Raw genomic sequence first — 11,807 nt, 5'->3', positions numbered from 1 at the left:
CCAGCTACTCGAGAGGCTGAGGCAGGAGGATTGCTTGAGCCCAGGAGTTTGAGGTTGCTGTGAGCTAGGCTGGCACCACGGCACTCACTCTAGCCTGGGCAACAAAGTGAGACTCTATCTCAAAAAAAAAAAAAGAGAGCGAGAGAATGGAGGAGAGACAAAGTCTGAAAGACCACAGACTTTCTAAACTTAGCACCTGGAGGGGGGAGGGCTACCAGCACTGTTAAGCCCCAGCTTAGCCTGCTGTTGACACCGGACACACCCTGCAAGACAAATTCAGAGCGAAGTGTTGAGGAGGCACACTCACAGGATGTGAGGGGGGCCATTACACGTAGCCCTGTGCACGTGTGTCACTGAGGAAGAAGCCTGGTGTCAGCAAGGGGACTGAGGCGCAGAGTTGGATTCCTCCCCTGTCATTCACACACGTGTGGCCCCCTATTGAAGAAGGGTCTATGTACAGTGATTTGCACAATGGCTTACTGACAGAAAATTGGCCCCAGGATCCAGCCATTTTCATACCTCAAGTCCCCACCACACTTGCTCTGTGAGGCTGCTAGACACACTCTCCAGTGTCTCTGTTCAGGGTCAGGTCTGTCTGGTCAGCCCACTGCCGTGTTGTGAGTAAAGGCGCACGCAGGCATGTGTATGCTCTCGGACTGTCACACGAACCGTCTAGCTGTTTTTGCTTCCAACAGCAGAGTGGGCTGGTCCTGACAGACATAAATGGTCTGCGAGGCCCAAGAGGTTGACTCTCTGGCCTTTTACAGAGCAAGTTTGGTGACTACTGGCCTAGAAGATGGAGCTTAGCAACTTCTGTTGCTTTTCCTGCTTCACAGTTCCTTTCACAGGCCATTTTCCTAAAGCCAGGCAGTGGCTCACGGTTGTTTCCCTGCAGACTCCCTCACCGCAGTCCTGGCACAGTACTTGCGTAGCCCCTGCTAGGTGCGGAGTTAGACACCAAGGCTGAGCAGAACAAACAAGACCTAAATGTGGCTTCCAAAGAGCCCAGGTCATAGGGGAGAAAAACACACAAACAGAACAATTGTTTACATTTTTAGTATAAAAGAGCATGGGGTTGACATAATAATCGGTTTTTCATCATTCATTTAATCAGTATTGAGCATTTCCCAGTGCCAGGTAGGGGAAAACAGACTTTGTGCTCCAGTAGCTTGGTAGCAGGAAGCAGGTGAACAGCAGGAGTGTGGGTAATACATGGATGCCATGCCAGAGGCAGGCACAGCACAGCTGGCCCCAGAGAGTAAGACAGAGCGTCAAAGCATTATGGCTCCAGCTGACTCCTGACAGCCAGGGGCTCTTTGCTGTTGGGGGAGGGAGCAGCCTTGCAGAACCAGGAAGGCAGGTGTGATGTGAATGTGGGATAGGGACCTGGGTAGGAGGGAGAGGCCTGGCCGGAGATGTAGCCGTCACCTTAGTAAGGAGCCTGACTCTCCCTCCAGATGCTGGTCCTGAAGCTTAGGTGACCCTGGGGACAGTAAGGATGTAGGAGGACCTCAGAGAGCAGGGACCCATGGGACAACTGGCCAGGCCACTAGAAAGAAGGGCGGGCGGCACAGTGGGCATGGGACAGAGGCGAGGGTGCTCCTGGGGCCACAGGGTGCGGTTGCCAGCTGAATGCCCCCTACAGTCACATTGCATTTGGGGACGAGATCCCTATCGTGGTCCACCCCAGCTCTGAGAGTCCAGGCTTGGCGAGGACGATCACTTCTGTGCTTTTCATTGCTCCAGGTGCACGTAAGGCACACAGATGTACATGCATATAGTGTGATTTTTTTCCCCCAACATTCTTTTAAGGACAATTTTCAACTATTCTGAAAAGCTAAAAGATTTTAAAGTAGACGTCCATATTCCCACCACCTAGATTCTGTGATTAACGTTTTAGTATACTTGTTTTTTCATGTATCTGTCTGTCCCTCCATCTACCTGTCAATCCATCTTATTTTTTTCATGAACTTCAAAGGAAGTTGCCAACCTGTAGACTGACTTACAGTTTAGTCATGTAGAATATAAAAATGAATCCCAGAGGGGCTGGGAGTGTTGATTAAACTTGGGGCAGGTTCATTTATAAATATTTCATTTGAGCAATCGTGATGGCTTTCTCTGAAGTCAGCACGCATCCCATGTTCATGACTGAGGAAGCCCAAGACTGGAGTCTGCGAGCGTCTTGCTCGTCTGTATACTTCAGTAGCAAAACTACGCAGAGGCCAGGTAGCCTAGACCCCAGTGCTGTTTTCCTGTGCTCTCTGCACACTACCTCTGACTAGCCTTGCTGCCCGGGACCGGTCTCAGGACTCGTTCACAGCACTAAGGAGCGTTGTCCTGAGTGCCCAGCCTATACACCCGAGATTAGAAGCTACAAATTGGGGAGCAGGTGTGGGGATTGGGGGTGAAAGTGCCGTAAGACACAGAGATGTTAGAGAAAGGTGATGGTTGACCGCTCAGCTGCAGTGGGGAAGAGCTGGACCCAGGACCACGGCGCATAGCCGGGGGCCCTGTAGTAGAGGAGGCCTGCAGGTGACCCCTGCTTGCTGGGTCCCCAGTGATAGTGACATCCATAGTGATGGCCCTGAGAGGGCTTAAAGAGTCAAAGTTTTTCATATATTTTGCTTCATGGGGTCAGTTTTAAAAATGGCGAGTTACAGAGGTGCACGGGTTAACACGACAAGCCTCATCCTCACCCTTAGGCCCCTGCCCCATGAGGCTGTCAAGGTGGGAGCAGGTACTTCACTTTCTCCTTCATCTGGTTTAAGAGTTTTCTTGGTTGGATTAATCACTAAGAACATAAGCCTCATTTCCCTTTGGTTTCTTGAAGATAAAAGCATTTCAGGGCAGCTTCACCTTCCTGTCAGCTGGCAGGCTCGGCTGTGGTTCTCCTCTGGATGGTGGAGGCCACTTCCCCTCTCCGCCCGTCTCCGCGTCCACAGTTGGGCCGTTAGGCCTGTGCCTCCCACCCTGACTCCTGAGTGCAAATGAAAGCCTGAAAGTGCTCTGTGAAACATCAGATGACGTGCTGCTAAATTTCCATGCTACAAGCATCGCACGTCAGCCAGGGTCTTGAAAGAGAAGGGTCTGTTTTGCTTGCATTTTGAGACGTTCAGTTGTCCCACTGACCATCTGCACCAGGCTTCCTCGTCAGAACCACAGAACACAGAACATGATTTGAGCACAGCGTTTCCACTTCCCCAAGGATGGCGCAGCTAGGAGTGAAGGTGCAGATGCCACAGGCCAGCGGTTCTCCAGCTGTGGTCGGCCCATGCCCACACCCAGTAGTATGTGCTTTAACAGGCCCTCCAGCGGCTTCCAGTGCTCGTGTGGGAGAACCACCAACCTGTAAATGATTGGAGTAGATTTGGTTTGGAATATAATTTCTCCAAGTAAAAATAGAGACGTTAGGAAAACAAAGGGAAAATGTGCCGCTCGCGCTTTGCTAGTGTGACACTCCTAGTGGGCCCTGGCCAGGCCTAGAAGATGAGCGCGGTGCTGCCTTTCAGGGCATTGTCTTGGAGTCCTGCGGGGAAGGTAGCTGTCAGGTCCCCTCTGACCTGGGCAGTCAGCAGCACCCCCTGCCTGCGGGAGCCAGAATCCCAGCTCTCCACCCTCATGCTTCTGGCTTTGTTTTTTGTCAGAGAATTTGAGCATCGTTAACAACACGCTGTCCACTGCCTATGCCATGGACTTTGTCCTACCTGGTCATGCAGAGAGAGTCTTGCTGAGAATAGGAGGAGGCAGGAGACTCTTTTGCATAGAGATGTATTATTTTACAAAGATCCTTAAACTCTGGTTTTGACCATCGGAGTAGCAGAGGTCATGTGGGTAACAAAGGACATCTTGGGAACACTGCAATCAGCGTGTGCTCCCCAATTTGTGTCTCCCCTGGGTGTTAGGGAAACAGCCTCCGCTGTCTGAGAAGAGGTGCCCGTGGTGTGAGGGCAGAGCCAGGCCCCTTCAAAGGGCTCTGTGGTGCCCCAGCCCCAGTGTGTCCAAGTGAAATAGCCTTTTTTCAAGAGGTTTTTTCCCCCTCTCTTTTTTCATTTTTCTGTTTTCATAATGCTGCTGCTGATGACAATGTTTTAATGTGGTTCATTCTTGTCACTTTTCCGTTTTTGTGATGCTGCTGATGTTTTCACATGGTTCATTCTTAACTCATAGGTCTGTCTGTTTGTGTTTTAATAGGACAAGGGCTCAGAGGACTGGACGTGCTCAGACATCGGTGTTCTTCTTCCCAGTTCTTGACCCCTGGTCCTGCCTCCAGCCCATCTCGGCTTATCCACTTTGACTCCTTTGAGCCGTTCGGAGGGGCGGTTTCTGGTAGTTGTGGCTTTTATGCTTTCAAAGAATTCCTTCAGTCCAGAGAATTACTCCTGGCAGCCCTGTGTGTGTCACCCACAGGTGACCTGCGGCAGTATGTACTTTCAGTGCACCTACTGCTTACCGTTGCTTTAATCACTAATCGCTTTCTGGTTTGAAAGATGCAGTGGTTCCTCCCTCTCCTGAATCCTTTCCTACATGACGCCCTGCTGGCCTGTGCAGCCACACCAGAGAGACTCTTTCCAGATTGTCTTGAGTCACTGGCATCTCACTATATGATAGGGAAGGCTACTACCTAGGGCACTTTAAGTCAGTGACAGCCCCTTATTTGCACTTCACCATTGACCATAACTGTTTCCCCGGAGCAGGAGCTTGTGGAAGTACCTTGGAAGACGTTGCAGCCTGCAGCAGGTGCTTCTGGCTGGGGAGTCCTTTGGGAGCACTTGTCAGCGTCTTTCCTCATGTCATATGATCACTAACATATTTAAGGTATGCGCTATTTGCCCAGCTTTTCGAAAATCCAATCATTTTTCTAAAAGGAAGTGATGTCATTGTGTAGATTTACTGTGGTTGCTTGTACCATTTATAGAGATATAGCACTGGCCACAACGTGTCATGTGCAGCACTTGGTGTTTGCAAGACTTACACAAAAAGATTTAAAGTGGCAGCTTTACTCCATTTGGTGAAAGATGTACAGAGGCCGCAGCCCTGAGCTGTGGGAAGTTTCCGGGAATGTCCCAGGGTGGAGCTCCACATGCCCAGTGCGCATATGCCCCCAAGCCACTTCACGCCTATGCGGTCAGTAACCACATCCGGATGCCTGGGGATTCAGCAGAGGGGAGCACTGCGTCTTTCAGTAAGAAAGTGTACAGTTCCTTTTCCTTCTACAGCATGTCAGCATCTCAAGTTCATTTTTCAGCCTACAATATAACAATTTGTAATAAAGCCTTCACGAGCTCACGACATGAAGCGCTGTTCTGTCCAAGTACTCTCAAATGTTTCTGATACTGCTGAGTAGGACCATCAGAAAAGCTAGCACTAAGTCATGATGGAGTTCTGTCCATATTTTCTGATCTCTACGTATCTGTTCTGCCGCTGTGTGCTGTGGCGTTGACTCGGTGTTCTGTCCCAGTGCGGTGCCTCCTCCTGACTCCCCCACTGCTCTCTGTGGTGAGAAGTTTGCCTTGTTCAGTAATTACTGTACCCTCGCATGACTGTTACAGCTTTCTGTGCAGAGATGACTGTCCAAGTGCCACACGCCTATGATTGAAATGAAAAATCTATTGTTACCTCTGAGTTGTATTCCACGAAAAATGCTGTCCAGCAGCTCATTTAGGAAAAATTCTATTTTTAGCTTTTCATTTCTCAGCTGTCCTTTTCTTGTTTGATTTTTGACAGCAGTGGAGAATGGGTTATATAAAGATTGCCTGCTGATACGAACAGAAATGCATTTGTAATTCATGATAATAAATGTACATGTTCTATCTTCACATTCATGTTAAGATTTCAGTGTTGATTTCCTCTGGATCAGTGTGTCTGAAGGGACAGTCAGGTTCGGTTTGTGCTTAACACAGAAATGCTCATGGGCCTCACTTTGCCGCTCTCGGCACTGCCCCAGCACTTTGGTTTACATAAGATGATTTAGAAACATATTTCTGTAGGGTCCTTTTTTCCTCTGCACCGGCAGAGAATAAATTCTGTCATGTTCCTTTATTCAAATCATGGTTCTTAAATATTCTGTCAAACCCTGATAAAGAAGTCCAAACATCCCAGGCTGGATTCTCTCATTCTCTCTAGAGGGTGTGCCCATGTGCCTCAGAGCTGCTACTGGGCAGGGCCACCCCGCAGCACCTGGCCCACGCCACCCTGCGCAGGGCACTGGTGCTCACACCACATGGGGCTGAAGAAGGATGGCTGACTCATCCTCAGCAATCAGAACCACATCTCAGTTCTTGCCCTGAAATACATCGTTTCCCTTCCACGCTCAAAGAGCTGCTGTGTAAAGGTCCACACAGCATGGACAGGAGACAGATCTGACTGTTATCTGATACATTGATAAGTCAGTTTTCATTTTTAAAAGAGCATTGACAGTTTTATTACTTTTGTTTCTTTGTACTTTTTAAATGGAATGTTAGTATTATTATGAGGCTAATTTACAGTCTTCTTCTAATTAGAAAAACACAGCTTTGGCTAATAATAGCTGGGGACTGTGAGCTCTTTCCTATCCCCCTTGCTGGTACTGTGGAGTCAGGTTGGCATGAAACCACTAACTGCATTCTAGAATTACTGTAGCCATAAGTTGTGTGCTTTTTGTTGATCATGCCAAACATATTTTAACAGGTCAGAGCATTGTCATAACCAAGAAATCTATGAAAAGCACTAGCTGTTATGTGTGATGGACTCATCATTTTGGCTCTTCTTACATTTGTAAAAATGTGCAGATTAGGTCATCTAAATTTATCTTGGTGATACCTCCATTATCAGTGTGCTCAAATAAGCTTTCAGACTAATGGCTTTTTTGATGTCTTAAAAATGTAAGCAAAAAATTCCTGTTAAACATTCCAGTTCAGTCATTCAGAATGAAACAAATACCTAACAAGCCAGTGGGATGGATTTGAGAGAACTAGCATGAGGACTCTGTTCTGACCCAAGTCTTCAAAGCTGACAGAGACATGCAGACCATCGTGGCATCTCAGTGGAAGAATTTCATTCTTCTGTATGTGCAGTACACAGGGCATGGTGTGTTCACACTCATTCACCCTCGTTCCTTCTGCTTTCGGGCACAGGCAATGGGTGTGGAGGTAAGTGGTAGCTTTGAGAAGCTACTTGTGGCTTGCCAGTGGTTGTCTCTAAGGAATCAGAAGGTATCCTGCCCACGCTGCACGCCACATCATGTTCAGACCATTCGGAGGAGACTGTTTATCTTTATTTGCTTATGTGTTAATATGGTTTTTAAATTGGTAACTTTTATATAGTATGGTAACAGTATGTTAATACACACATACATATGCACACATGCTTTGGGTCCTTCCATAATACTTTTATATTTGTAAATCAATGTTTTGGAGCAATCCCAAGTTTAAGGGAAATATTTTTGTAAATGTAGTGGTTTTGAAAATCCGAGCAATCGTTTGCTTATGCGTTTTTAAAGCATTTGTGCTTTAAAATTGTTATGCCGGTGTTTGAAACACGATACTCCTGTAGTGCAGATGAGAAGCCGTAACAGTAAATACGTGGTTTCTCTTCCTGTCATCCACCTCGACACGACGGACAGGAAACGCATGGGAATCCAGAGCGAATCCGCTAGGATTGCACCAGGTTTTCCTGATGCTTGTTGCCTTTTTTTGCGCTGTTTATCCGTGTAGAGCACTCAAGAAAGTTCTGAAACTGCTTTGTATCTGCTTTGTACTGTTGGTGCCTTCTTGGTATTGTACCCCAAAATTCTGCATAGATTATTTAGTATAATGGTAAGTTAAAAAAAAATGTTAAGGGAAGATTTTATTAAGAATCCGAATGTTTATTCATTATATTGTTACAATTTAACATTTATTTGTGGTATTTGTGATTTGGTTAATCTGTATAAAAATTGTAAGTAGAAAGGTTTATATTTCATCTTAATTCTTTTGATGTTGTAAACGTACTTTTTAAAAGATGGATTATTTGAATGTTTATGGCACCTGACTTGTAAGAAAAAAAACCTTAGAATCATTAAATTGTGTCCCTGTATTACCAAACTAGCATAGTACTGTGCATGTATAGTTTAATTGCAGTTTCACGTGTGAAAGTATGAAATCGTCTAGTCCTTTTTTACAGCGTTTTCCAAATAAGTATGTCTTCCTAACTTGGCTGTGCTTATAATGATTTGTGATGGAAACATAGGCTGTTCCTCCCGAGTTAAAGGGGGATTTTAGTGCTTCATTGGGTTTCCAGGTGGCTTTTCAGACCTCTGGGTGTAGGGGAAGAAGGCAGTGCCCATGTCTGTCTCTCCTCGTCCCCTTGAATTTCAGCAACCCTGCTGCTGGGGAGATGTAATGGGAGCCCCTCTTTTCAGACCAAGAAGTCGTGAATCTATTAGGGACTCTTGGACGTTTGGTTCTTGTCAATATTGAGCATCATGCAGTGACTTATTTACAAGACAGAGATATTGGAAAATGTTTTTGATGTGATGTTGTAGAAAGAGCACAGGCTTTGAATCCATAAAACTCGGTCTCTGCTCATGACTGCAGCTGGCTTTTGGCCGGTCACTCTGCGCCTCTCCGCTTCAGACTTCAGCTGTAAAGTGGAACCAATATTACTTGCCTCGCATGTGGTAAAGATTGCAAAAATATTTTAAGTGTTTAGCACTTCAAAGCAAGTACTCAGTAAATAGTAAGTCTTCCTAAATGCTTTCCTATTTCATTAAATTTTGTTGTAAGGTGTTACTAAAATGTCTGCTAACTGAAGTAACTGCTTTCTGTTAATCTGAGAGAGGCAAACCTCTCCTGTCAGAAACTTTGTGCAGCAGAATGAGCTGCTCCTACCTAAACGGGAAGTGTTCGATGGGGTATCTGAAACACCTATGGGACATTCCCTCGCTTTCTCCTGAGAGACGAGCACTTCAGTGTGGTCCAGCTCCTGCAGAGAGCGACTAAATAGCCATCCCCCTTGTTCAGCACCAGAGTCTGATCCCCATGCTCCCCACTTCATGTCGGGCTTCTCACTTGAGCAGTAGCACAGCCGCTGCGGGAGGCGCTTGGGCCAGCGTCTAGGCTGGCCAGCTTGCCCCATATGTTCAGAACCAGTGTGTTCGGAGCTGAGCAGTGGACACATGGGCCATGTGAGAGGAAGTAGGTGGAGGCAGAGTGCAGACCCCACCCCTGCAGCCCGGCTGTCCAGGGAGGCACAGAGGAAGGGGCAGCCAGGGAGGAGCTGTGAAGGGCCAAGTGTCACAGGGATGGGTTTTCGTGTCCCTGGGTCTAAGGGGAAGGAGGCAGCAGAGGGACAATGGGCCTGAGGGGTGGGGCAGTGGGGTCCAGATGGACATGGGGCTCTTCCTCTGAGCCTGGCACCAAGGACAGCCGATGACGAAGTCATTGTCTAGCTGGAGAGGAGGACATGGGGGGAGGTCGTGCCCAGGGACACATCTTTTTCAGGTCAAGGTGGGAGACAAGGGCTCTGCTGAGGGTGAAGAACTCTCATGAAAGCTGTAATAAGAGGACTGTCTGCCACCAGGAGGGCCTGTAGCACTGCACTAGGACATTATTTTTCCACCCTGCACATCATGTTAGCTGCACTGGCCAAGCAGAGGACCGAGGGGACGCGGAGGAGTGGTGAGAGCGTGGGGCTGGCTTGCAGGGCCACTGAGCGACGTGGGCGATGGTGGCCAGATTCCTGTCATGTCCACACTCAGTGGAGCAGCTCTCAGCATCACAAGCCTGGGCTGTGTCCACAGAAGCAGAAAGCCTTCAGGGCAGGGCTGTCTGGGGAGCTGTGAAGCCCTGGTGGGAAGTGACAGGGTGTAAGCTGGGGCAGGAGCAAGGAGAAAGGGAAGAGACCCTGTCCAGTTCCAGCTGCAGATGACCCAGTGGAAGACACCGATCCTGTGGGTTTCCTTTTGCTGGACTTCACACTGACTGATCTGCTCTCAGACCAGTCCAGCCAAACACAGTTCCTGCCGCATGCCCGGCAAAGCCAGAGGCTGGGACTACAAAGGGATAGTCCCCATCTTCAGGAAATCCCTTAGGTTGCAGGTCTCTGAGGGAAGGGAGAGCACCTTCCAGCCATGTGAATGCCAGGAAGACCAATGTCCAGTACTTTCATGATGGTATTTCTGGGGGGTCCGCAGTGTGTGCATTTAAAAGTTGAATGATTACAACGGGAATGTGAAAAGTAGTGACCCTCCATTAGAAAGCCAAGCTTTGTCTCCTCCCAAGAGGATCAGAAAGACCATCCTGGTCGTTGTCACTTCCCTCCACCGAGAGCCACCCAGTGCTGTGGGCGCACAGAAAATAGGCAGGAGCCCATTTGGAAGTGAAAGGCATCTTCAGTCACTGGTGCCCGGTAGACTCTTTCCTGTTTCCTTTTGCCCTGCATGTTCCATTTCCTAATTTCTTCTTTCCAAAGTTGAGAGTCTGGGAGAGTTCTTTGTATAGTAATGTCTTGCACCCGCAAGTTGGGCCTAGAGATGCTCTCCCTGTGGCTGACCAGAAGCATGACGCTGTCCCTGGTCTGGACTGTGAGCTGTGGTACACTGGGCTGTGTCCCAGGGATGGGAAGCCCGGCTGTTTGCGCACGATGGTGCGGAGCAGCCATGCTGAGGACACATGGGCTTGGGGAAAAAATGTGGGAATCCTAGCACTGGGTGCAGGAAGCACCTGAGTGGGTGTGAGCTGGGGAGGATCCCTCCAAATTTCTTGGCAAGAAGGAGCAGGGGAGCCAAAACCCCTTTGGTTTGGTAAGACCAGGCGCTTGGCAGCTGAGGGAATGGGCGGGATCTGGGACGCTGCTGAGTGTGTGAGGGAGTGCCCTGCGGGGAGGTGCCAAGGAAGACTTGCACAGCTATCCACGCACTGCCCGCCGGGCCTGAGGCCAGCCTGGAGAGTCAGGCAGGGACCCAGTGGCCATGTCACTGTTGCCTTCAGTTTGTGCCTGCTTTTTTCTTTAATCCTAGAGGGGCTCTTACTTCCTTTCCAAAGCTGCCACTACTTCCTTTAAAATACTGAAGTGTTCCCACGGGCATGGGGAACCTGCTAGACTTTATGGACTAGAAAACGTGGGTTTTCTGAGATGAAACCAACTACTCCCAGGAGGAGGGGACACTGATGAGACCACAGGGCAGGACCCACAGGAGGCCAAGCACCAAGAGCCAATGCTGATTGCTTTTCTAGGATTGTTTTGTTTTTTAAATTACTTTTGAAAGTCTTTTTCTTGCACTTACACATCCCGTAAAGCAGTGATTTTCAAATACTTTTATCACTGGTGCCCTTTCATGGTGTAAAGTTAGCAGGAGTTTGCCTTCTCTGAATAAGGGCGCAGGGGGCCGTCTGCCACTGAACAGCACAGTGTGTCGGCCATTAGAGGAAACACCGGATGGTGGGAACTGGAGAAGAGTAGATATCACAGAAGACTGAGTAATTGAATAAACAAACAAGGCCACAGATGACTGTTATGTTAACACCTCCACATTGGACCAGAGTGGGGACAGGGAGAGGTCAGTGGATTGGGTAAGGTCATTCTGCCGTTTAAAAGTGTAGAAAGAAGCTGGGCACAGTGGCTCACACCTATAATCCCAGCACTCTGGGAGGTCGAGGCAGGAGGATCACTTAAGGCCAGGAGTTCGAGACTAGCCTAAGCAACATAGTAAGACCCTGTCTCTACAAAAAAAAATTGTTCTTAATTAGCTGGGCATGGTAGCACATTACATACAGTCCCAGCTACTCAGGAGGGTAAGGCAGGAAGATCACTTGAGCCCAGGAGTTTTTGAGGTTGCAGTGAGCTGTGAT

At 48.3% G+C, this 11,807-nt stretch overlaps 1 protein-coding gene across 1 annotated transcript in view; it reads left to right on the top strand.

Moving 5' to 3' along the window:
* Positions 1-8,060, top strand: part of MAPK1 (mitogen-activated protein kinase 1) — a 97,581-nt gene extending 89,521 nt beyond the window's left edge. The window contains exon 9 of the mRNA XM_012644130.1: positions 4,192-8,060. The gene's annotated coding sequence lies outside the window, so the exon portion shown is untranslated. The remainder of the gene's footprint in view (positions 1-4,191) is intronic.
* The last annotated feature ends 3,747 nt before the right edge of the window (positions 8,061-11,807 follow it).

The sequence above is a fragment of the Propithecus coquereli genome, unplaced genomic scaffold, assembly GCF_000956105.1.
Source record: "Propithecus coquereli isolate 6110/MARCELLA unplaced genomic scaffold, Pcoq_1.0 Scaffold206, whole genome shotgun sequence".
NCBI lineage: Eukaryota > Metazoa > Chordata > Mammalia > Primates > Indriidae > Propithecus > Propithecus coquereli.
Note: the sequence above shows the minus strand (reverse complement) of the source record. Positions and strands in the feature narration are given on the sequence as shown.